The 24,747-nt window shown below is 41.8% G+C and overlaps 1 long non-coding RNA gene across 4 annotated transcripts; it reads left to right on the plus strand.

Annotated features, from left to right (window-relative positions):
- Window positions 1-506: 506 nt before the first annotated feature.
- Window positions 507-16,767, plus strand: LOC120405783. Of its 4 annotated transcripts, none has more exons than XR_005598864.1 (4): window positions 507-628; window positions 1,393-1,596; window positions 4,737-4,784; window positions 16,384-16,767. It is a non-coding gene; the product is annotated as an uncharacterized LOC120405783 (long non-coding RNA). The 4 variants fall into 4 exon arrangements; XR_005598865.1 differs by lacking the exon at window positions 16,384-16,767 and adding an exon at window positions 8,154-8,366; XR_005598866.1 differs by lacking the exon at window positions 4,737-4,784.
- Window positions 16,768-24,747: the final 7,980 nt, after the last annotated feature.

The following is a 24,747-nucleotide window of genomic DNA, read 5'->3' on the forward strand; positions in this document are numbered from 1 at the left end:
TTCTAACTGAAATGTGATAGTTGGTTGGAAGATGCATGGCAGGATATTGATGTAAATGTAATAGAGGCAGATTACATTTTACAGACAAAATTGCATTTCATCTTGAAACTCTGCAAAAGTGTATTGTAGAGAGACATACCCCTTTGCTGCACCAGAAATAGAGAATTTAATGTAGGTTGAAAGGAAGTCAATATGCTAAAGAGAAAAAAGGGGGAAGGAGGGACTAGCATTCTCCTGATAATATACCTTTTGCTGTTCATAACATCTATCAATTCCAGAATATTATTTATTTATTAATCTTAGATTTCTTTCTTGCACAAACTCCACACACTTCCAAATCTCTGGGTACCTTTGAAATATACTGAAAAACACAACCATACAGATGATATAAAGTCAAAATTGGCCAAAGCAGCAGTACCTCTTCCTCCTACCCTCCAACAGGTTGTCTAATCCCCAGTGATGTGATCTATACAGCTTCAAGATGTCCATCACACTTTCTCACTAGGCACAGATCCTGCCCTCAGCCACCTGCCAATGCCCGCTGAAAGAGATGGGTTCTGCGGTGTACCTGGGTGGATCAAAAAAAAAAATAGACTATTTTGGATGTTGACAGAAGAGCACTCCAAAGGTAAGGGGCTATTTTAGAGAATGCTCTACTCCCATCTTCTCTTTTTTATAAAAGGGGAGAAAGAGGAAGGGCCTCTGCTGAATGCAACTGTGGCAAAACTTAGTCATTACTTTTCTATTCCAGGAAGGTGATAAAAGAGACTTGGGGAAAGATACCATGGCTTTCTAGGTCTAGGTGTGTTTTTATAACGAGGTAGCTAACGGACGATAGTTAACGCACTGGAAAATCCTAGTGAAGACAGGACAAGTTTTAATGTTACTTCAATTATAGCTTGTCAGGGTGAACTCTAGTAGGAGCTATCATGTGCTGGCTATCTCACTGCAAAAATGCACTTTCTTTCTTAGTGTGGTCACTGCCAGACCGTTCAGTTTTAATTGCATTACTAAATCATGCACTGGTTACATCACTGGATTTTGCCACATGAGAGAACAAAAACAGTTCACTCAGGATTCTCTGCAATTTACCAACTCTATTGAATAACTGTGGTACTGAAGAAATAAAACAAAGCACCTTTATCTAAGTCTGCTTCAGACCATCTTTAATTTATATTCTGCTAATTAGTAAAGCATTTATCCACAAGAGAGGGTTTTTAAAACCCAACCAAGCATGATATTTGATTGATGATTCTGTAAACTAACAGCAGAGTGATATGATTTAGATTTTAAGAATAGTTCCCAAAATGAGAGCTACACAATGAACCTGAGATAGATTAAAGATCAGAATCTAAATAAAAGAATGACAAAAGAACTTTTTCTTTCCATCAGAACATCTTCCAGAGAATGGACTGGAACAAAAGAAAACTAAGCATTACCAGAAAAGAGCAAAATCATCTCCGATTTCCAGAAATATCTTCCTCCTTTACAGACAAGACATATCTCTTGTCACATATGACATTGAGAGTGACATACAGAAGACAGATCAGTACAGATGGGAATATTTCTTAACAAGCTCAGAAATATCTTTCTAAGGTAGGTGGTCTCTCAAATAGAAAACTGGTGAGAGATGCTATGAGGCTCGGTTTGACTGCAATCAGCAATGTGATCAAGCGTAGTCTCCCACTTAACCTGAAGACAAAGGCCTATTATCACAGTGGTACACATAGCAGTACCTCTGTTTCTGGTTTTTGTACTAACTTCCCCTTCCTACCTTATTAATTTTCTTTATTGAAGTCTTAGCAAATCACCATTGCCACTTCCTATTTAGCAGTGGATGCTTCAAAATTCAGCATTGTATTCTCACACACAGTTGAATGGGAGGGAAGAGTGATCGGGAAAGCTGGACTCTGAGTCTGGTAAAATAGTACCATTGCTCAAAAAGGTTGGAGACAACTTTGTTGTTTGTATCTTTGATGCTACCTTGGTTACAGACATAGCTGTGAAATAAAGCAGAGATTTTCCTTGGATTACAAAAGAATGGATAGGGGAATAGTAGGAAGTATGGAGTAAGGAAGGCACCAAATCGAAACACCAGACTAGATCCGCAGCTAGTGTAAATCAGCAAGTCTCCCTTGAAGTCAAAGGAGCGGTGCTGCGTTACATGAACTGAGAATCTGTGTCACAACCATTAAACTGGTTTTACACATAACTGGAAAGATGTAGACGAAACAGGACATTGGGCCAGGTGCATTTCCGTTGCTGTTTTTTCCCCTTCTTCTTTGTTTTTATTTAACTGTATCTGCTTTTAAAAAAAGAAATCTAATTTTAAAATAACAGCCAAATTCTGAAACACACAACAAATCTAGCCCCAGCATATGGAGAAGAGATTAATTTGTTATTTCTATAGAACAGATTTGAAAACTATTAGGAAGCAGAAGGAGGGAAGGACTTGGGGAGTCCTTCCAAGCAGGAGGCTTAAAGATAAGGAGGAGGATAATGATGATTAGAATTTGATCCTGGCAAGAAATGCAAGGGTTAGGAGTCAGAGGAGTCATATACAGTAACTGGTAGTATATTATTTTAATGTTTCATTACTGTGATGGAAAGACACTGACATAAAGATTGATTAGGTGCAGGTCACCTCATCAACTCTGGGAACATAAGTGAATAAATCTCCTTTTGTACAGATACTGTTGGCTTGCCTGTCTTGGACCGATTATGTCAAGTAAAACTGTCCTGTACCACATGTGTCTTATGCCAGTTATTTCTGTGACCTAGAAATACTTAGCTCACACAGAACTTTGACTTTGAAGAATATAACTTATAATGTGAGAAAAGGAGGTGTAATGTAGAGCAAGTCACAGATCCATTGAGACTGAAACCTTGATAGCTGTGAGACGAGAAAGAAGTGCTTTGATACTCGTATGACGCACTTTAATTGAAACATTGGCTCACATGAGTTATTGCTTCTATAAATTCAAGTGCACAATATGAAGTGACACTTTTCCCATGGGAAAGAGACAAGACCTTGGCTCTTTAACAAGGTATATTCAAAATAATGAGGAGCAGGGCTATGCATTAGCTTCAGCAATAGTTGCAACTTAATTGATATTTATTAAATGCCTTAAATTACTGTTCTTAGTATAAGCAAGTGTCTTAGTAAGTCATCAGGCTGACATTAAAAACAATAAATTATGCATAGCAATTTTATCCTTCATAATTGAGAATACGGACAATTCAAGAGTGGGTGAGAGAAAATGACATCAGTATAGACATTAGTTACCGGTATTTACCTTTCTTTTAAAGTGTTTTACGTGGATTTGGTTCTCCCAAAAGTGAAGGGCTAACTGCACTGATATGAGCGTCTGCCACTAAGAGCTAACTGCACTGGGACTAGGACTCTGTTTACCAGACACAGCCAGGGAAACCTATGATATTCTGTACCAAGATGTAAATATTTGCAGAATCTGTCCCTAAGAAACTAAGAATCATAAATACTTGTAATATAAGTAATTATTACAATAGAAGAAATACTCAGCTCCTTAAGCACTCATAGATCAATAAAAAGGAGCAAAAAGAAATGCTATTCTATTTTTCTGTAAGGATATTTATAAACATTGAAGGATGTAAAACAATTAGAAACTCTATTAAAAAGTACAAGTCAATGTTCTTGAAAATAATGAAATTAATGGAACAAAAGACTGTGCTGGTTAATCTAATTGAGATTGTATCCCAGTAATTTTCATGCTAAAGGAAGTTTTCAGCTTAGAGAAATTAAAACATATGATTACTTTAGAAGCCGATTAAACTGATGTGTTTGTTTGTGAGACAAAGAAAGAGGTTCAGAATGATAAGCTGGACGCTCATCTGCTGTAATAGAGATGTAAGAATGGTCCCTGTGAAGCAGGCCAGGATTTATAATCACTCCAGGATATTCAAAATTAGAACTGTCTAAACAAGAAACACCATTTTAATGATTAAGCACCTTAATGACTCCATACTAACATGAAACAGCATTCTGGTTCAAATTTATAAAGCAGTGTGCACCTGCACTTGTGGCACCAACACAATTCTGTGTTGAGTGCAAAGAGAAAACTCTGCACTGCCTATCTCCTTTTAGCTGAAGCCAGGTAGTTTCCAGGCATGCTTCTACACACATACAAAATTTATTTTCAAAGATACTATTATTATCTAGACTAGAGACTACCTATTATTACCTAGTACCTCGTGGCTATTATTGCCTAGCACCTAGACCCACCGGCCAAGATTGCTGCCCTATTGTGCTATAGGATATATATATATATAGAGAGAGAGAGAGGGGCTCTGCCCCTGAGAGCTTACAATCTAAACAGAACTTGAAGCATAGATGGATGAAGTGACTTGTCCAAGGTTACACAAGAAGTCTGTCCCAGAGCCAGGAATTGAACACAATCCATCCTTCCATTATATTCCAGAGATGGGAGGGATTTCTGGTAAAATGCAGCTATCACACGGTTATGAAATGTTCAGACCAGGTAATCCAAAGGTGCAGGTATGCCTGCAGTCATTTGTTTAGCTAGTTCAGAGATCTCCCCTGGAGCCATAATGGTTACCATCTGCAGTAGATTGCCCCAAGGTGTTAGTAAGGCCAAGTTAAATGGGATTTTCAATGACTTTCTTTTCTACTTTGGGAAATTCACAGATTGTGATGTTATAATGATTGGCTCTGATGCCATTGCGTTTTCAATCAATAGATCTGATTTCAGTTGGTGAAAGCTGAAGCTTTGTGCTCTCCTGATCTGGTAAGTCACTGATACTGCGATGGCTGGATCTTGTACTTTATCTAGGTGCTTCTGTGTAAATCTTTGCTCTTCAGTGTGTTTGTTGCAGTGTAGCTCCTTTTGACTAATCATGCAGTGTATGAGAAAAGAGAAACACAGCAGAAGGGGAGAGCTCCATATGTACACAAGTTTCCTGTTGTTGCCTATAGGAATGATTTTTAAAAGGACTCTTGACCAGAATAAAAGAATTAAGAGAAATAGAATGATTTACTCTTTATGTTGGGTTAAATGAACTATTTGAAGGAAAATGAGCCAAATGTCATTACCTGACTACAAAAGTTATATCAATGGTTTTTTCTTTAAAAAAAATAAATAAAAATACAGTATGTAATCCATAATTTATATTCCCTCACTTTTGCTCTATCCCAGGAGTGGGCAAACTATGGCCCGTGGGCTGGATCTGACCCCTCAGGGCTTTGGATCTGGCCCATGGGATTGCCACCCCTGTGGCGCCATGGAGCCTGCACCACCACTGGAAGCGGCTGGCATCACATCCCTGCGGCCCCTGGAGGGGTGGAGGGAGGGGCAGAGGGCTCCCTGCACTGCCCTCGCCTGCAGGCACCGCCCCCCGCAGCTTCCATTGGCCGGGAATGGGGAAGCACAGTCAATGGGAGCTTTGGGGGAGGTACCCACGGGCAAGGGCAATATGCGGAGCCATCTGCCCCCTCCCCACCCTGCAGGGCCGCAGGGATGTGGTGCCGGCCGCTTCCAGGAGCGGTGCGGGGCCAGGGCAGGCAGGGAGCCTGTCTGAGCCCCGCTGCACACCACTGCCATCCCGGAGCCACTCCAGTAAGCAGCACCGGGCCAGAGCCTGCACCCCAACCCCCCTGTCCTGAGCTCCCTGCTGCACACCGCATCTCCTCCCACATCCCACACTCCCTCCCGCACCCGAACCCCCTGCCCATCCCTACATTCATGGCCCTGCATGCAATTTCCCCACCCAGATGTGACCCTCGGGCCAAAAAGTTTGCCCACCCTTATCTTATGTATTTGTTCTTCTCTTAAAGAGTTATTTATATCTCAGTAGTTCACGTTTTCATTAATAAAAGGGTTGGTAACTAAAAGGACCCTTTGTTACCCTGATATAAGTCTATTCTGTTCTTTTTAGCATCTGAAAAATCCATTTTGAATTGTCTTCATCGTATGTCCTTCATTAAACAAATCAAAACTCCTGCCTTCCAAACAGTGATAGTGATTGCATTCGGTCTTGTGCCCAAATTGAGCCCACTGCTTTAGTGGAGCCCCAAAATGCAAATTAAGTGTTAAAGAACTGAAAGCAAATTGTCTTCTAATAATGTGTTGCAAAAGCAGTCCAAGACTGCAGTGGGATTGCTAAGAATAGTCCCAGTTTAAAACCCATACAAACTCAAAATTTTCTTTGTACAAATATTCTGCAACATTTGCATAAAATTCACTGCTTCTGGCAGGCATTCCTGCCAATCAACTCCTTTGCTAAAATATTCAAGACAAGTAAACATAAAAATATGTTAACACTGTCAAAGCAAATATATTTAAAAATTCAAATGATTAACACAAGCTTTTTTTGCAATATTTGCAGAACTTCAGTTAAAGTAGAATTTTTTCTGTGGTGATATTTTGAAAGCCTTTGCTCTGTTACAAGATTATGAATGGCCCCTGCATAGGACCTCTTTCCCTCTTCTCTCCTATCACACCTGGACTTGGCTACAAGCAACTCTACTGGTTTCCCCAAGGTCACATAAACAAATCAGTGAAAGTCAGCAAGACTGAGAACAGAAACTAGTCCTGGAGTCCTTGTTTCCAGTCTGCTTCTCCAAGCAGCAAACAACACTGTCTTCCATAACTGTGTGTGTCACATGGAACCATAAATTCAAATGACAAATAATTCAGACGTATCAGATAAATATTACAGCATCACAATGCAAATAAAAAGTGCATTTTTTTCCTGTCTGAAGTAGAAGACAGAATGCAAGTAAGTCTGTTTATATACTTCTTTTACATAACAAATATTTTATTCTATTTGAAGAGACTCATAATAGTTTTCCTTCATAAGAGCAGGGATGTAAATAAACAGATCACAGAGATTAGCAAAGATGTAACATTCAAGAGACATCTTGAAGCAATGCAGGATCTTTCCAGTAAACACAAAGTGAAGTGCCCCACTAAATGAAAGGTACTTCTTGTAACTGAGAGTTAGTGTCCCAAGTCACTGTTTTAAGAGATGTAGAACCACTTAGAGCCAATCAATAATGTAAAAAATATTAAGTGCTAAGAGGCATACCAGAAACACATTCTATAGGCTTTCTGTGTGGTTTTTATGTACATTACAACAAAAATAGGATATACATCAAACAGTCTCTCTTTAAATGGAAATTCAAAAATAAAGTAAAATAAAACTCTAGTTAATTTTTAAATATCCAGACATTTGTGCTTTTAAAACTTGTTGCAATGATGATATAATTTAAACTCTAGAGCTATCATATATATATTTGACCTTTACCTGACTCCCTCCTTATTGCAATATTTAATGCAAACTCACCTACCAACCCCGAGTCAGCTTGGTAAAATTATAAAATTCATTTAACTCAGCCACAGCTTCTGTTTATCTTCTGTATTTGCAGTTTAGCCTAGTGGAGACTATCAATAATTACAGAGGCTTCCCAGGCTTATCAACAAGAGAAATCTGAAAGGTTATAAAATTAGATAGCCCGGGAAAGAAATTGGACCTTTCTCCAGACAATAGCTATAACTTATGATGCAGACCGAAGTGTCTTTAGCTTTGCTTTGTTAATTCTGAATTTACAGAACACACTTCAATGACTCCTTCCCAGAAGACTATTTAAAGGCATAGAACCACAAACAAAAAGGGATTGCTTGTGTTCTTATTCAGAAATGAATTAAAACAGAAACCAAAGCTTGATTAGATGTCTGAGCTATCAGTGCAGGGCTGTTTCTTTATCCTGAATTAGGCAGAAAGGAAGGAATGCACAGATGAGACACATTTACAACTAAGGAAGACCAAAAAGAAAATCAGCAAAAATGTTAGGGCAGTGAGGGGCTCCTGACTCTCATACTCCAAGTGGCAGAAGGCACACCATACCATAACTCAAATCTGACCTGGAATGCTGATTGTCCCCAATTCGCCGATTAAAATCTGTATCTAAAAGGTATCGTATGCAAACTGGTAACAGACTGGTTATTAATATTATTGCATGATGTAGGTACTGGTGGTATATAAAGAATTGTAGATGTGCTGGAAATACGATCTTGAAGGGTGTTTGGCAAGCAGTGCATAAGCCCAGCCTGTCCTAGACAAAGAAATGTTTCATCTTGACTGTGTCTCCAATGTAGATTGAGCAAGGCAAGACAAGAAACAATGGAAGCATATTTACAGAGAAGATAAACAAAGCCATCAAACTAGCAAGTCGGGGAGATTACCACTTAGCAATTATGATGCGGGATGAAGGCTGTTCCCCTAGGAAGCTTTCCTCGCTCTTGAAACAAAGACCACTGGCTTTGGGAAATATAAATAGAAAGCCATTTTGCCATCCATCACCTGAGGGACACAAGAAGTATCAATGTAGTGAGTCTTCTCTGAGCCCGATGAGTACTGCCTCAGCCTGAAAAACGCTGCTGAGTGTGATTAGACATCCCTCAGCCTGATTACCTGACACCTCCACTTCAATCAACCATGGCTCATCCAATCCACAGGCAAAGGTCTAACCTGGTGACCCCCAGGCTACGGATATAGGCTCCTAATGAGAGCAGCCACCTGAGTCAGCTCAACATCACTACTTTGCTGGGAGTATCTCCTGCCACTTGGGGGTTCTCGCAGCCTCTTTCTGCTCCAGCCTTGTTCCACCCTGACTCTGGTCCCTGGCCGAACCACTAGGCATCACCACTGCTGCTTCAATCACTAGGTCTGACTATTCACTTCTCTCTTTCTGACAGCCCTTCAGCCAAGGGGTTTGAAGTCCTTGGGAACAGACTAGAGGTGAAAAACCTACTTAGACAAAGACTGTAAGGCCGTGGCTACACCTGCAAGTTAGCGCGCATTAAATCAGCCCCCGGCATCCTAATTGCTGAGGTGTGCACGCTGGTAAGACACTTAGGGCTTGGCTACACTTACAAATTTGCAGCGCTGCAGCAGGGTGTGAAAACACACCCTCTGCGGCGCTGCAAATTGCGGCGCTACAAAGCGCCAGTGTAGTCAAAGCCCCAGCGCTGGGAGCCGCGCTCCCAGCGCTGTCCATTATTCCCCACAGGGAGGTGGAGTACGGACAGCGCTGGGAGAGCTTTCTCCCAGCGCTGGCGCTTTGACTACACTTAGCGCTTCAAAGCGCTGCCGCGGTAGCGCTGCCGCAGCAGCGCTTTGAAATGCAAGTGTAGCCAAAGCCTTAGAGTGCCTGGACTCTGCAGCTGGAGCGCTCCTGGTAATCCACCTCCACAAGAAGCATAGAGCTTGCTGCACCCTGGCTGAAATGCCTGGGTGTCAGTGTGGACGACGAGTTGCATCACTGCGCTTTGATTGGCCACCGGAAATGTCCCATAATCCCTTGAAGCCAAGTAGCCACTCTTGTCATTGTTTTGAACTTGGCTGCAGGCATGCAGATATCCCCTTTCAAAGCTCCGTTTCTGACATCCGGCATATTTATTTGCTCTGGAACAAAGCAAACCATTACTGTGGAATGCTCCTGCTGCTGATGCAGGTAGGTGTGTGTGTGTGTGTGTGTGTGAGAGAGAGAGAGAGAGGGGAGGTGGGGGCAGGGGTTTCCCCCTTGCTGCTGTCTGAACTTACAAGACAGTGCCCCAAAACACACTGTCTCTCCCCCCACATACACACAACACACTCCCTTTCTCACTCCACACACACCCACATTTGAAAAGCATGCTGCAGCCACTTGCACACTGGGATAGCTACCACAGTGCACTGTTCTCTGTGGCGTTGTAAGAGCTGCTAATGTGGCCACCCCAGTGTGCTTCCAGCTGAGTGTAAACACACAGCAACGCTTTCCCTGCTGTTGTCTCTGAGGGCTGGTTTAACTCCTGGTGCTCTACATCTGCAAATGTAGCCATGCCCTAACTTGAAGTTAAGTTTTAGTCAGTAGAAATCATGACCTTTCATAGCTTTTTCACTCTTACTTGAAATCACTTAAACCTATGTTCTTTGTTTAATACACTTATTCTTTTTTTATATGACAAAACGATCTCAGTGTTATAATGAAGTGAAGTGTTTGGTCTTCAGGAACCATAGAGGTGGATGTCTGCTCTGCCTCTTTGGAGGCAGATAACTAACCTTCTGTGAGTGTCCAGTGAGAGGGACTGGACACTGCAGGAAGACTGCTCTGGAGAAATCAGGAATTGGGGTTCTCTGACCGTTACCTGCAAGGCAAGGTTTGGACTGGCAGAGTCCTGAAGAGTTTTCTGGCAAGGTAGGCGAGCTAGTGTGTCAAAGTGCTGACATACAGCTTAGTAGCAGCAAAACTCATTCTTGCTGAGGCAGAGTGGTAATACAGTGGCTCACAGTTTTGGGTGACCTGAGCAGGATGTCATGGAGTGATATAATTAAAATCTATTATCTCACTTCCCCACTGCATTAAGAACACTTTTTGTATCACTCAACTGGGACAATGCAGTCCTAAAGCCCTGGCACCCAGCTGGCCAAGAATCAGGGGAGTGCAAAGCTGCCTTTGTGCACATAGCCTGTCTGAGCTGTGCTGTGCTGTCCTTGAATGCATCTGAGGATTGAGGCCCTTGTCTCTAAGTGAGTACCATATGTGTTTCCGAGAGTATACCCAGAGAGGAGGAACTGAAGTTGAGATGAACTAAATTACCAAATGTGTTCAAATAATATTAAACCTCTGATTTTTTTTGTATCCACACTGGCAAAAAAGTTAAGGTTAAATTCTATCCTGAATTTATTTATTTATTATTATTATGATGATGGTAGCACCTAGGAACCTCAATGAAAGATCAGGGCTCCATTGTTTAGGGCACTGTATGGACTACTAATAAGATAGTCACTGCCCTATAGCTTGCGGTTTACATGTCAGACAGGACATGGTGGACAAATCTGACAAAAGGGACGGGTGAGCCAATGAGGTAACAAAACAAACTAAGTTCTTAGTAGAGAACTGCAAGTCCCAGGTCAAGAATTAGCCTAACTAATGCCAGATAGGACTAATTTGTAGGCATCGTGACAAAAAAGGAGGGTTTTAAGGGGATATTTAAAAGAGGATGAGCAGCTTTATGAATGTTGATGCAGAGTTTTATCCTATGCATAAAGGGCAGCATGGGATAAAATATGACGTTGCTTGAGAGAGAAGCAGCTGAGTGTGAGATCGAAGCTGCCACCACTGGAAGGGTGAAGGTAGTGTTCATTGACTTGATAACTTAGGAGGTCTGATAGGTAAGACAGGGTTAAATGGTGAAAGAGAGAAAGGTAAAAGATACGTTCTTGTACCTGCCAAAGCACATGGAGACTCTGCAGATTATTCTATGGCCTGTGCCCCTTCCCTCCTGTGTAGAACTGTTGCAATTGGTCTTTGTGGTGTTGATGGGAGCAGGATTGTATCCTGTGGGCCCCATCCAACTCCTATTATAATCTATTAAAAGACTCCCATTGACTACAGTGGGGACTAGATGGGGGCCCTGTGTGCAGAATTGACATCGGTGACTGGGTTTGGTGGGTAGAATGACAACTGAACCTGTCCCTATGGATCCATAATATAGAATGCAGAGTAAAAATCTGTGAAAACCTTAAAACCTGACACCCATCGTTTCTTTTGGTTTTCAGAAACTGTGATAGTCTAATTTAAACACTTGAAAAATTGATTTCAGAAAGTAAATCTGTTTTTAGGATTCCAAGGTGGAAAATAATATTAGAAATGAAAGAAAAATATTTTTGCTATCTTTTAAAACAGCCAAATGAAGGAAGGGGGTTAATCTGAATAATTAAAAAAAAATTGCAGATTGACATCATTGGGCAAATTTTTAGCTAGTCTGTTTATAGTGCGAGACAGGTAAGTGGATTTGTTTTGTGCATGCAAAACTCAGATTTATGAGTACAAATGGGAATGAACTTAAACATTTTCCAACCAATCTAATGAGGCTGGCTGAAAACTTGACCATGTACAGTTTGTCATCTTTCAGTTCAGAATTCCTTATTCCATCCAGGGTATAAACTGCTGAACATAAAGTTTTAAAATTAAAATGCTAGCAAACCCTTAGCTATTGTGTTACTAGTGCTCATTACAATAATGAGATAATACTAAAGGATAAGACCTTGTACCGAGTATAGGTTTTGCTGTGGTGTTAAGTTTACAAAGATGGAGTAAATCTATATTAAAAGCAATAGAGGTTTTATTCTAATCTTGTGAAAGTGGAGGTGGGGGGTGGGGGAGGTAAAATAAATCCTATAATTTATTATGAATAACATACATCTTTTAAAACTCCAATTTTATTAAGTTGGCAAGAGCATCATAATAACCAGATCAACACAATAGTCATATTCAAGTTGTTGCAAAATAGATCTATAATCATGTTATCTTAGCAAAACTTTGCATTTTGATATTATTAGTAACCTATATTATTACATTTAAGTTAGTGAAATGAATGCTAAAATCTTACCTAAACTACATTATTACATTTTCTCTTGGAATTGTGCTTTGTGACATAAAGATACTTTTCCCTAATAAGGCCTTTTTCTACCAGCAATAAAATGCTTCCAGGCTGTATTTCATCTGTTGTTGTTTTGCTGCTTTTTTTGCTTATAATGACAATTGTATGGTCGTAGTTCCTCAGAGCACCAGTCATGGATCAGGATCCAAACACAGTGCTGGGTACTGTACAGACACAGAACAAAAATATGCCCCCTGCCCTAAAGAGCTTACAATTGAAATTATGCTGGGATACAGCCATAGTTCAGAAACCTGCATATGTGCCATGCAGAGTAATATCCCACCAGCATGGTACTAATCCTGGGAGGTGCAGAGTGCACTCTATGGCTACACCTTCACTGTGAGCTAGTGGCAAGATACCCAGCTCACGTATACATACTCACACGAGCTCTCATTGAGCTAGCAGGCGTACGAATAGTAGTGTAGGCGCAGTGGCATGAGCAGAGGAGGCAGTGGCATGGCTTAGCCTTGCCAAGTGCAAACCTCCCTGAAATCAGTGGGTTCATGCTGGCGCTATCACAGTTACACTACTCGTGTTCACTCTTATCAAGCTAGTGCAAGTGTGTGTGTGCAAGCTGGACGTCACACCCCCTGCTTGTAGTGTAGATGTAGCTTTGCTTTAATTGAAATGGGAGGTGAAGTTATTTATTACCTCATGACTTTGGGGTCTTGTATTGCTGAAGAAAAATCACACAGGGATAGATTGTGTCTTGTTTTATATGGGTATGCAAAGAGAGGAGGAGCCTCCCCAAATTCAAACATTTGGTTTAGTCGGTGGGTCCTTTCCACCTTTCGGTTTCACTGTTCCCCATGTATGTGCTCCTGCCACCTACTGGTGGCTCATGGGTGCTGTGTATCCCCTATTTTTTTTCGGTGGGTGCTTAGGCCCCAGAGCACCCACAGAATGAGCACCTATGAGTGGTAGGGCTAGTCACAATAAAAGCAGGCAGGACAAGAAATCTCTGGGAACAATAGTTCCCCCCACCCCCCAGATGAGATCAGGAAAGGGTAAAGCTTCACGTTGTTCTTCATCAACAAGCACTGTTTAGCCAGAGTAGAGGAAAACACTGTATTTTGCTCCAAGTGTCTTCCTGAGAGCCCCTCAAGGAATTCTGGGTGATTGAGTGTAGAGAATTCCGCTACAGCCTGCCACTGCTGTGCAGCGGCAGTCTGCACACTTCCATATGGTAACTGTAGTTTAAGTTAAAAGCCACATGTTGCCTATAGTATTTACTGACGGGAAATGTTTTTAAAATGTACCAGCAGTGGGCCACAAAGTTATTATAAAACTGGCATTTTCTAGGAATTACACCAGCTGCTGGTGCAGAGGGGCCAATATTATCTCTGGAAAGCGATAAAGTGCTAGATTTACCCTTAGAGTGAAAGGGTATTGCAAAATGCCTTTTCACAGCTGAAAATCCATAGGTGTCTTCCTATTTAAAATGTTAGTAACTTTTTTTTAAATCCAATAATATTTAGTCCTGTGAACTAGATATCAGCTAGGGGAATCCAGTAAAGTAGGCTTTGTCTTTTTACTTAAGTTTTGTTGCAAAATATATAAATTTTTGATCTCTAGTTTACACCCCTATCTCTGGAGTGTCCTAATTCATGAAGCCCTTCTCTGATTGACTTTAAAATTGGTAGAAAAAAATCTGCTTCTTTTTTTGACACAGGCTACCAATTTTGAGGTCAGAAATATTTGTGTGTGTGTGTGTGTTTTACAGCAAAGATAAAAGCAAGCACATAGAAACATAGTTGTAACCTTAACAGTGAACAGCTACTACTGCTCCGTAATACTGGTGGATATTGGTGAAGAGGGATAGATATCAGACTCTGTGCCCAGGTTCTGTTTCAGAATTAATTGCTATTTAAAAAAAAAATCCTACTGCAATGCATTGCCATATATAATGTTATTAAGTGTATCTGAACATCCTGCTGCTGTCACCAGTTTAATTTTTAAAATACCCTGTATTTGTTCACCTTCATTTGGGTATGTCTTGAAGAAATCATTGATAATGCCCCTCTTCCACTCCATGATCTCACACTCAACTATTGGGATATGGAAGTTCTGCAATTAGGTCTGTTTGGTAGTTTGCATCTTACTTGGCTCAATGCTATTATAGGTCAATTTCTTAAGCAATAAAAAACTAATAAAAGATGCATTTTTTTATTTTATTTTATGGTGCCATTGTTTTGCTCTTTAAAGTTCATCTGTAAATTGCACTATAAATTTAATGCGCAGTGTCATATTATTCAACATTAAATCTAATGTACTGTATAATGCAGCCCACCCAACTTGGTTAAATAAAATTCATGTTGCTGAACTGGTGAAAGCGGTTTGACTGGCATTCTGATCAATAATATGTTCATATATGTTCACAATAATTAACATCTTTCTCAACACTCTGAGAACAATAAGTATATATAAGACTGGACCAGCGTTCTTTCAACTGTGAAGCCAGTTTCCCAGGAAACACTTAAGCCAGCTAACGCCACATAAAAAGTGAGATGTTATTTATTTAATTTTGCTCGTCTAAGCCAGAACCCAGCACTGAATACCGAAGGCCTGATTTTCAGCTGAGCATCACTGATTTTACACTTTGTATCATTTAATATTTGTATTGTGGTAGTGCCTGAAGGCATACACACATTATGAAAAGCTAGTCCCTGATCCAAAGAGCTTATAATCTAAAGCTCTGATTGTGATACCCTTGCTCACAGTAACTTACTCCTCTGCAAGCAGTCTTTGTGAATAAGGGTGGCAGTGTTTTGCACTAAGTAATTTTCAGGGAGTCACTCCAGCAACATGAGGGAGAGAACAATGCATACTGAGTTGGGAGGCAGGATGATCTAATGGACTGAGTGTGGACCTGGGAACTCCTTCATCCAAAACCTAGTACTACCACCATCGCTGTGGTCTGGAGCAAATTTCTTCAGCTTCTCTGATTCAGTTTCCCTGATCAATGTTATCAGTTTACTTCTCAGTTATGATTAAAATGTAAGAACCAGACATATTTAACTGTTTCCTGTTTCACAAGGGTGTGGTGAGAGTACATTTATATTAATAGGTGCTTAGGCCTTACAGTGATGAGGCCAAGTAAATCCATAGACAGGTAGGGTAGAAACAACTTCACAAGCAGTCAAAGTAGGGACTGTTGCTCTGGGGGAGAGAGGGTAAAATAGGGGCCAGCTCCCTCCTTGCCCTCAGCACTGCTGGACCCAGAACTGCGCAGGGGAGACCATCCCTCAGAAATCTCTACGGAAACGAGTAGCCACATAGCGTCTTCCCTCCCCCTGCCATGTGGCCTTGGGGGAATACTGAAGGGAGTAACCAGCCCAGAGACACCAGCTGGTAGGAACAGAAGCAGCCAAACCAGGTACCTTCACCCCTTCAGACAACTTTCTGCAGTTCAGGCTGGGCTTTCTGTGCTTACTGGCTGCTTGTCCAACCCCCTCATTCACAGTCTCTTCCCCAAGTTTCACTCCACAGCTGTCTCTCTTCTCTCCTGCCCTCTCCCCTGACCCCCTTTCCCTTCAATGTCCCCTCTCTCTTCACTTTTCTTTCCATTTACCCTATTCCCTCCTAAATAACCCTCCCATCTCCCTAAAAATGTGGAATGAGCATGCCGTTTGCTGCCATCATATTATTCACTCTCTGGGCAGGTCCTGCACTATTCGGATTTTGAAGGGGTCTGGAGCCTGTCTTAAGATGACATGAGGCGCGCTGGCCCCTTGGTGAAGTTCAGCCCTGTGGGGAGCCAGCAGAGTCTCTCCACGCTGCTTGGAAGGCTCTCACAGGAGGGAGGAAAGAATGCCACAGCCTAGCATGGTTCCCTTCCCTCCTCTGTCTCTCCTCCTGTGAGAAATACATGAAGATAGTGCTTCTGTTCTTCCCCCTGCAGCACCCAGCCTGCGAAGAGGAAGAGGGATGTGAACAGCCCCTGGAGATGCGCCCCTCTACCCCCATGAAAAGGAAGACAAAAGAGGACCTCACAGCAGCCCCCACAAGCCTGGGAGGGGATTGGGGGGGTAAAGAACCCTAGGAGTGAGGACTGGGAGTAGGAACCCTGAACTGCAGAGTGAGGACTGGGAGTAGGGGGCTATACTGAGGGGGGCTGAACTAATGGTGTGGATTGGGGGTGCTGCTTGTTTCAGGGAAATGGAGAAGCCTTCAGGGGCCTTGGGAGGGAAAATAAAAATGAATTATTCTTAGCTATTTGGACAATTAATTTTGAAATTAAGTAAACTCAAAATAATGTATATATTGATGTAGTTATCAAAATTATACGAAGGAGAATGATTTAAAATTATTTTTGGAATACTTTGTAACAATTGTTTCAAAATAATAGGTAGGGATTGTAAGTTATTGGAGTGAAATATAGAAAGCTCTGAAATGTGGCTGACATTCTTGCATAGCTCACATAAATCTTTATTGAAAAAATAAATTGAAACCTTCATGTTTCTTTGATATTTATTTTCCAGCTCCATTTAATATGCCTTGTACAGTGTATTTTTAAATGTGTGTATTAAGTTTTTCTATAATATGGTAGCTTTATCACACTCTAGAGCTCTCCACTTAGTACTTATATTATATCTGTGTACAATAAACTTAACATAAGTACTCTTCCTTTTGCCACACGGATAGATGCCTTCCCTCCACCCCAGCTCTCTATTTTTGATATGGGAACATCCAGACTAAAATTATCACACACACATTGCTAGAGGCGTAGAGGAGAGTTAAAATGTCCCCCCAAAAATTAAAAACATGGTTGTTTGTTTTTTTGAATCTCATGATTTGTGGAGTCAATCTCATGATTTTTAGGATGACTCAAGATTTTTGGTTTCTTGTGACTGGCACTACTGGCCCTAACCTTTCACCACCTTCTATCTGTATTGTCCAACTAGTCTGTAAGCTCTTAGCAAGGGTCCCCTATTATTCTGTGCTTGTGCAGTGCCTAGCACAGTGGGTCCCCATTCTGGGTTAGTCCTGAGGTAATAAACATAATTAATAAGATAGGCCATGAACATAGGTCTTTTCAGCCAACAGTATTTTGTTATAAATCTCTGATGTCAGATAGTTTCTATAGACCAGACTGAGAATTTAGTTTTTCTTTATGAGCTCACAGTAATGAATTGCAGGTTACCAAAATTACCACTTTACTTATTGCATCTACCAAATGCAAGCCACTAATGGATAAAATTACCAATTACTATAATGCAGGTAATTGTTTTCCTCAGGGTTTTAATTCTTCTTTATGGGATTCCTAATTCCCTTAGATATTGTTAATGTCCTTCTAGAGTGTGCACAAACAAAAAACAGGCTTGCTGTTTCCTCTACAATTTCAATCATCTGATACGCTTTTTTCAACTGGTCTTTCTCAGTCAAGTCTAGTTCTTATGTTGGCCTTAAGAGAGCTTAAATATGTTTTCCTACTTTTGGGTAGATGCACATTTCTTTTACAGGTAGTTGATGGAAATAGTTGCTATCCTATTAAAATTTCCCATACTGCATTGTCTTCATAGGCCGAGTATTGAACAGAGTAGGTAACTGGACTAGTTGACTAGCATGGAGTGAAAATTAGAGAGTAGGTAACTCGACTAGTTAGCCAAAATAAAAAAGTAGTGGAAGCCGGTGGAAGAAAAGTGTTTTTATACCTAAACATTCAATAATATAATTTGACAGTTGGCTCTGGCCTTATATATCTGGTGGGAGGGCTCTGCCATTGACTTATTGCGTGACTTTGAGCATGTCACTTAACAGCTGTGTCCTAGTTTTCCCAGGTGCAAAATGTGGATAGCACCTACTCCACAAGTATCAGGGGTTAGCCATGTTAGTCTGTATCCACAAAAACAATGAGGAGTCTGGTGGCACCTTAAAGACTAACAGATTGCTTTGGGCATAAGCTTTTGTAGGTAAAAAATCCACTTCTTCAGATGCATGGAGTGAAAATTACAGATGCAGGTCAGGGCCGCCCAGAGGTCTTCGGCGGCAGGTCCCGGGGTGGAAGGACCCCCCACCGTGGGTCTTCGGGGCACTTCAGCGGCGGGTCCCAGAGCGGAAGGACCCCCTGCTGCCAAATTGCCACCAAAGACCCGGAGCGGAAGAAGCTCCAGGGGCCAGGCCCCGTGGGAGTTTTCCAGGGCTCCCAGAGTGAGTGAAGGACCCCGCTCCAGGGGCCCCGAAAAATTCTCGTGAGGGCCCCTGTGGGGCCTGGGGCAAATTGCCCCCCCACTCCCCGGGCAGCCTGATGCAGGCATTATATAATGACACCTACCCCACAGTGATGGGGTGAGGATTAGTGAGTTAGGGAATCTTATCCTGCATTCCTTGTCCATCCCAAACACAAACGGTGAGATTGTGCTTGCTAATCACAGGCCCTTACTGGAGATGTTACAGAGCTTTGTATGTCATCCTAATGAGAGTATATCAGGTATGCAGTCACAGCACCTGTTAGCAGGAGACTACACATACTCCTTTCTACAATCATCCAGCCTGCTTTACTGTCCAGCAGAGAAGGAAAGGGCCATGACTCTGACCCTACTTAGCGGTCCCATTCGGATTATCAAATACTCATAGGGCAGGAAGCGCTCCCTGCATTCAGAAGAGGGCGGAAGACGTTATTTTGATTGGCAACTTCAGGAGCTAAAAAGGAAGAGACTTACTCCTCCTTTCTGTAAGGGTTATCCACAAGTTGGCCTTTGATGAAGTTGATGAAAGTGTTGAGTGTACAAAGAATGCAACATCAAGCCCAATGTTTGTGAAGAGATGTGAAGATATGAAATACATATAACTTCTAAGTATTTATTAATATTTATTATTTTACAGCCTAAGGTTTGTGTAAGTTTGGATACACTTCAGAAAAATATCCATACTTCAGAGTGCTTCTTTAAACCAGACTTTTATTTGTGTATTAATCATGTATGGACAAAATAATTTACAGTAGAGAAGAAAAAAACGGTTTGAGGTTTATATGAAGGTCTCTCATTATTTCTGGGCTCCCAAAACAAAGTGAAATTCATTAACCATTTTTTCCTATAATGTAAAATGCATTTTCAAAGGGTGACACCATTCAAAATGTTACATAGTAGCGTGATTCTTATTTATAACTTGTATTACTGTAGTGCATAGGAGCCCTCGACATGGACCAGGACCCCATTGTCCTGGGTGCTATTCAACTGCAGAACACAAAGACAGTCTCTTGCCCCAAAAGCTTCCAGTCTAATTATAAAGCAAGAGACAGCAGATGGACACAGGCAGACAGGGGAGTATTGGGAAACAATGACACAATCATGTAAATATAGGGGTGTAATATGAAAGCACAGTGAACAATGTGTTGGCAGCTAATGGCATGTTAGTTCCACAATTTCTTTCTTTTGTTATAGGGCCCTACTTAGGAGGGGATCAGCTAAATAGGAAGGAGAGGGGGACAGGCAGGGGAGAAAAGGTGGTAATAGTGGCATGTGTAGAGTGAAGGTGAATTGAAGGGAGGGTTGGAACAATCAGCACAGGGTGGAGAAATCCGGAACATTCTAAAGTGTTGACAGGAATCTCCAGAGGCCCAAAGGTTTCTGCTTTGGCTACTGGCCGAAGCCGGGGGCCGGCTGAACTCTCTGGCTGGCTCCTCTCATCAGTTCCTCCCCCCGCAAGCCATGTGGTAGAGGAGGAAGGGGAAACACCTATTGTATCCTAGTACTCCCCAAGTGTATGTCCCATGCATAGTGCTGGGGGGAGGGATGGCCTTGGATGCATCCTATATTACTCTCCTCCTCCTCCTCCTCCGAGTGCAGCAGTCCTGGTCAGAGGGGGCAGCACAGTAGGCGGCAACAAAGCAGAAGTGGCAGCAGTGGCTGAGGTGAGAGACAGGTACCAAAGCTGCATTCACCCCTGCCCCCAGGGGCTGGAGGTGAACCCACCTGAATGCACCCCAGGACTCTGGAGTTTGGCTAACCTCTCACAACAAACCATGATGGGGCTGCAGTGGACGGAAGAGAGGAGCGATGTTTTAAAGGGACATTTGTCCACTGGACTTTCACACCAGCATGCAGGAAACGGAGGTGAAGAACACCTGCCCAGGTACTGTGAGGTGGACACTTTAATTATTGTTTGCATCATCTGAGTCCCCGTTGCTGTGTTTTCCCTCACTTATGCTGTGTTCCCTACTGCCATTGTGTTATATGCACTCACAGCATGCAAGAGGGGGAATAGTGCCTATTAAGGGTGCCCAGGGGAGCTATTCTGTTTTCACAAGTTCCCAGGAGGGGGCATGAGCCAGTTTTGTGTTGTAAATCTAAGAAGAACCCCTAGATATTGAAGCTGGTCCTCATGGCTCCTGAGAACGCCTGACACAAGGGTGGACTGAGCATTTTAAAGGGGAGCTGGCCCAGCCCAGCTGTGCCTCATTAACAGCCTTATGGGGGCTGATAGTGTGTGGCTGTCTCTATAAAGAGCCAGTGGGGAAATGGAAGCACTTTCAGGAAGTAGTTACAGGTTCTTGTAGGCTGAAGAGGTTTGTTGTAGGAAGACAATGAACTGTACCCAGTTCCAGAAAGGAGGGGTAGGGAGCAGACTCCTGACTAAAGTGGGAGTGTAAAAGAAGATCTGAACTAAACCCAGCTCCAAAAAGGAAGGCTGAGGGCTTATGACCAAGGGGAGAGGAGAGCACAGAGAAAGAAAGCACTGAACTGTTCTGGGAAGGAGGGCTGGGATCACCCAAATCAAACTGGGAGAAAGACCGTGAATTTGAGTTGGGACCTGGAGGGATGAACTCCTGATTCAAGGAGAAACATGAAAGTGAGTCTAGCTGTGTAAAGAAGACTTCTTGATTTAAGGAGAGAGATACCAAATAGGGATTCGGCCTGGAGGACCAATGTGTGCAAGGACAAAAGAACTAGAATGGCAGACAGGAAGTGCTTTAACTACTGTGGGACTGTGATGTGGAGTTTTTTAGTCCAAAGGGAAACTGAGTCAGGGAGCTGAATCACAACCTCTAGTCTTGATGTGGTGCTCAGGTGGCAGTTGCTCTGTTACAGCTCCCTAATCCTATTGATTTCAGTTGGATGTAAATTGGTGTTATAGATGACCTACTGCATATATATCTTTCTAGGTCTGTGTTAAAACCAAAAAGCCTGAATCCAAATTCTTGATCTGGATCTAGGCTCAGATTTCTATTTACAGCTCAAACTTCCCTCTGCAATGGACTCAACCTGCACATTTCATCTCTCACCCTACTTTTTCATTTGCCTTTTTTTCTTTCTGCTTCATTTTTTCACAGTGCAATGAGATTTGAATTTCTGTCAGACTTCTTCACCTGTGTTACTTAAGTGTGCTCAAAACAATGTACTTCCCATTTACTGCAAACCAAGCTTGTTCTGGGCTGTCAGATATTTAGATGCTGTACAATTGAGAAGCACTAGTTTGAAAGCTATCTGAACTCTAGTTTGGTCTCTTGCTTCTCCGGCTAGTAGGGACTGGAAATAGTGTAGAGGTCACACCTTTTAATCTCTGAAGAAGAGTTTCAGTTAAATATTCCAAAGGTGCAGGAGTTCAGTCTGGATTTCGTAAGAACCCAAATATATAAATGCTTATCCAAACTAACAGCCTGTTGTGTCTCCAAAATCACATGTGAAAACTTGAGTGAATGAAGCTTTCTCAGAAGATTTTTCTTTTGTCTGGTAATTGGAAAAATGAGTAGGTGTTCTTGCAGTACTTCAGTTTAAAGTTTGGGCAGAGGCTATGTCTGGTTTTCTGCAGTGCGCATTCTAAAGAGAATTCAAGAACTAAATGTAACCTTTGTCTCTACCAACCCAAATATCAAGTCCTTTTCCACTGAGTGAAATACTCTCTCCTCTGGAAATGGCAGGTGGCAAATTATATTTGTTCATCCTCTCTACAGGTTCCTCAAAGAAAACAAGTTGGTCTATTCTGCAAAACCTGCTCAACAGCCTTCTTGTTTTCTTGCTTCAGACTTTTAGTGAGAGTAAACTGCTCACAGGTAGGGGGTAAGCCTTAGCAGAGATCAGCCTACTCTGTGTCCCTCTGAAAAGAGATAGAAGAGGAAAGGAGATGTTGTAGCATGCTCTCACTTCCTCTTCCAAGAGGACATCTACAGTATATTTGGTTCTTTCCTCCCCCTGCCCTCACTTCGCAAGAATCAAACTGGCATTAGTTACTCTACGGTGCTGTCATAGCTTCTTGAACATAGGTATTGTGGAATGCTATGCCCTATCAATCCCCAGCTTCCAGACTCGCCCTTGAACTGATCAGCAGCCAAGTGTAAGATGGAGTACCCTGAAAGCTGCTCTGAATTATAATGGAGACAGGCATTGTCCCTGGCCCCAGAATAAGGGGATTGTAAAGTTGACTTGAAATCATGTTTGTCCCACATCTGTGGTCCTACAGTGAGTGAAGCCCAACCACGCAGGGGATCTGCCCCAGAATATATTTGTTGCTACACCATATAGCTTAAAATACAAAGATTCAAGGTCTACATTAACTTAAATAAAGCAGTAATGCCCTGCCTCTGATCCTGCAAATTGAGCATAGGACTACGTCCAGGCACAGCATGTGGAGCTTCTGAAGTCAATGGAGCCTTGTGCTGATGCAAGCTGCACAGAGCAGCTTGCAGGATTAGAACCTTTGTAATTAGCATGTTTAATAATATCAAATGGGTGTTGCAATAACTGGGCCTCCAAAATGACCCTCTCAAGTGTGAGCCTGACTGTAAAGAGTGAGTGAAAGTTTATAAAACATCACAATAACCTATCCTAATAAATATTGATTGGAAAAGGAGACTGAGTTGATCCAAACAAAAAGGCCTGCTGATAAAACTCAAGGATTCTACTAAGATCATGCTAGGTAAAGAACAACAACATGAAACTGGAAATCAATTAACCAAAATTGATGTGCTGGAAATTAGACTTAATTGGTAGACAAAATAATAAGAGGGTGGGATTTTCCACGATCACTTCCTTTTAGAGTCTTTAAAAAAGGAGAGAGCGAGAGAGACTTTGGGAGAAAGCTGGCTAAGGTGACACTGGCTGACTGACAGAAGGGGAAGGCAGGAGCTGCAGCATCATTGCTGCCATGCCCCACTATCTCCTGGGATGCTGGACACTCTTCATTCGTAATCCTGAAAGAGTAAAAGCAATGCTGTAAGAAACCTGATGCTGGTAAATATTTGCCAGGTCTCAGAGTGGTTGATAAGATTGTGTGTGCCGTGCCTGTGGTTTTCCAGCAGCAAGGTTGAAAGTGAGTCAAAGAGACAGAAGCTTCATTTTCTGTCTTTGCTGTTCTTTTCTCTCCCCCATACTTTTTGTAGGTGTTCATCTTGTTTTGCCTTAAAGGAAGGAGGCTCAGTCTTTAACAACAGCTCCAGCTCATCTCAACTAACTTCTTTTCTTTCCCTCAAAGGACAGTTACTACCATCTTTAATGCTATCTAAGACACTGCCAAACAAGAGGTATTTTCCCATCTAAAGACTCTCTCCAGCTAAAAAGAAAGGGAACAAGTGACATTGTTAAAATGAAAGTCTTACTTAATACTTTACTTTTCATATGCTTTCATTGTTTTCCTGCTTTTTCTCTGTCATGAATAAGAGATTAAAAGGATTTTTAATGGGGTTTGCCATGGTACTAAGCAGCCTGAACCTTGTTTAACATTGGATAGTTTCAGAGTCATGTTAGCAGCTGTGACTTTTGGGCCTATATATTCCATCTAAATTAATACAACATAGATCAAATACTCCAGTTCTTTTCTTGAAAATAATCTTCCATTTCACCAATATATCACACTTGGAAAGTTCTGGCAAAACTAATTGTAGCCTGGGATTGTGTTACTTTTGAAATCTTTACTACAGATTTAGGATGGGATTTTCAGGACTGCTCCATGCTGGTTTAGCTCATTGGGAGCAGCAATCCCACCCTTAATAAAGTCAGCAGTGAAACAGTTCTGGGTAGCAGTTGAAGTCTGTTGGGCTGATAGTGAGTGACAAAGGATTATATGGCTATGGGGTAGCTGGCAGGATTGTTTCATTGTTCATTTCTAGACCTTTTTAACCAGAGGTGCTGGAACTACGAGTGTGGTGGGTGCTGCAGCACCCTCTGGCTTAAAGTGGTTTCAGTTATATACAGGGTTTACAGTTTGGTTCAATGGCTCTCAGCACCTTCACTATAAAAAAATTGTTCCAGCACCCCTGTTTTAAACCTTATGTTAAAGACAGAGTAATATTTCATTAGGGTATGAGCTGTATTCCAGTGAAATACACTGT

Source organism: Mauremys reevesii, linkage group 5, assembly GCF_016161935.1.
Source record: "Mauremys reevesii isolate NIE-2019 linkage group 5, ASM1616193v1, whole genome shotgun sequence".
Classification (NCBI taxonomy): Eukaryota; Metazoa; Chordata; order Testudines; family Geoemydidae; genus Mauremys; species Mauremys reevesii.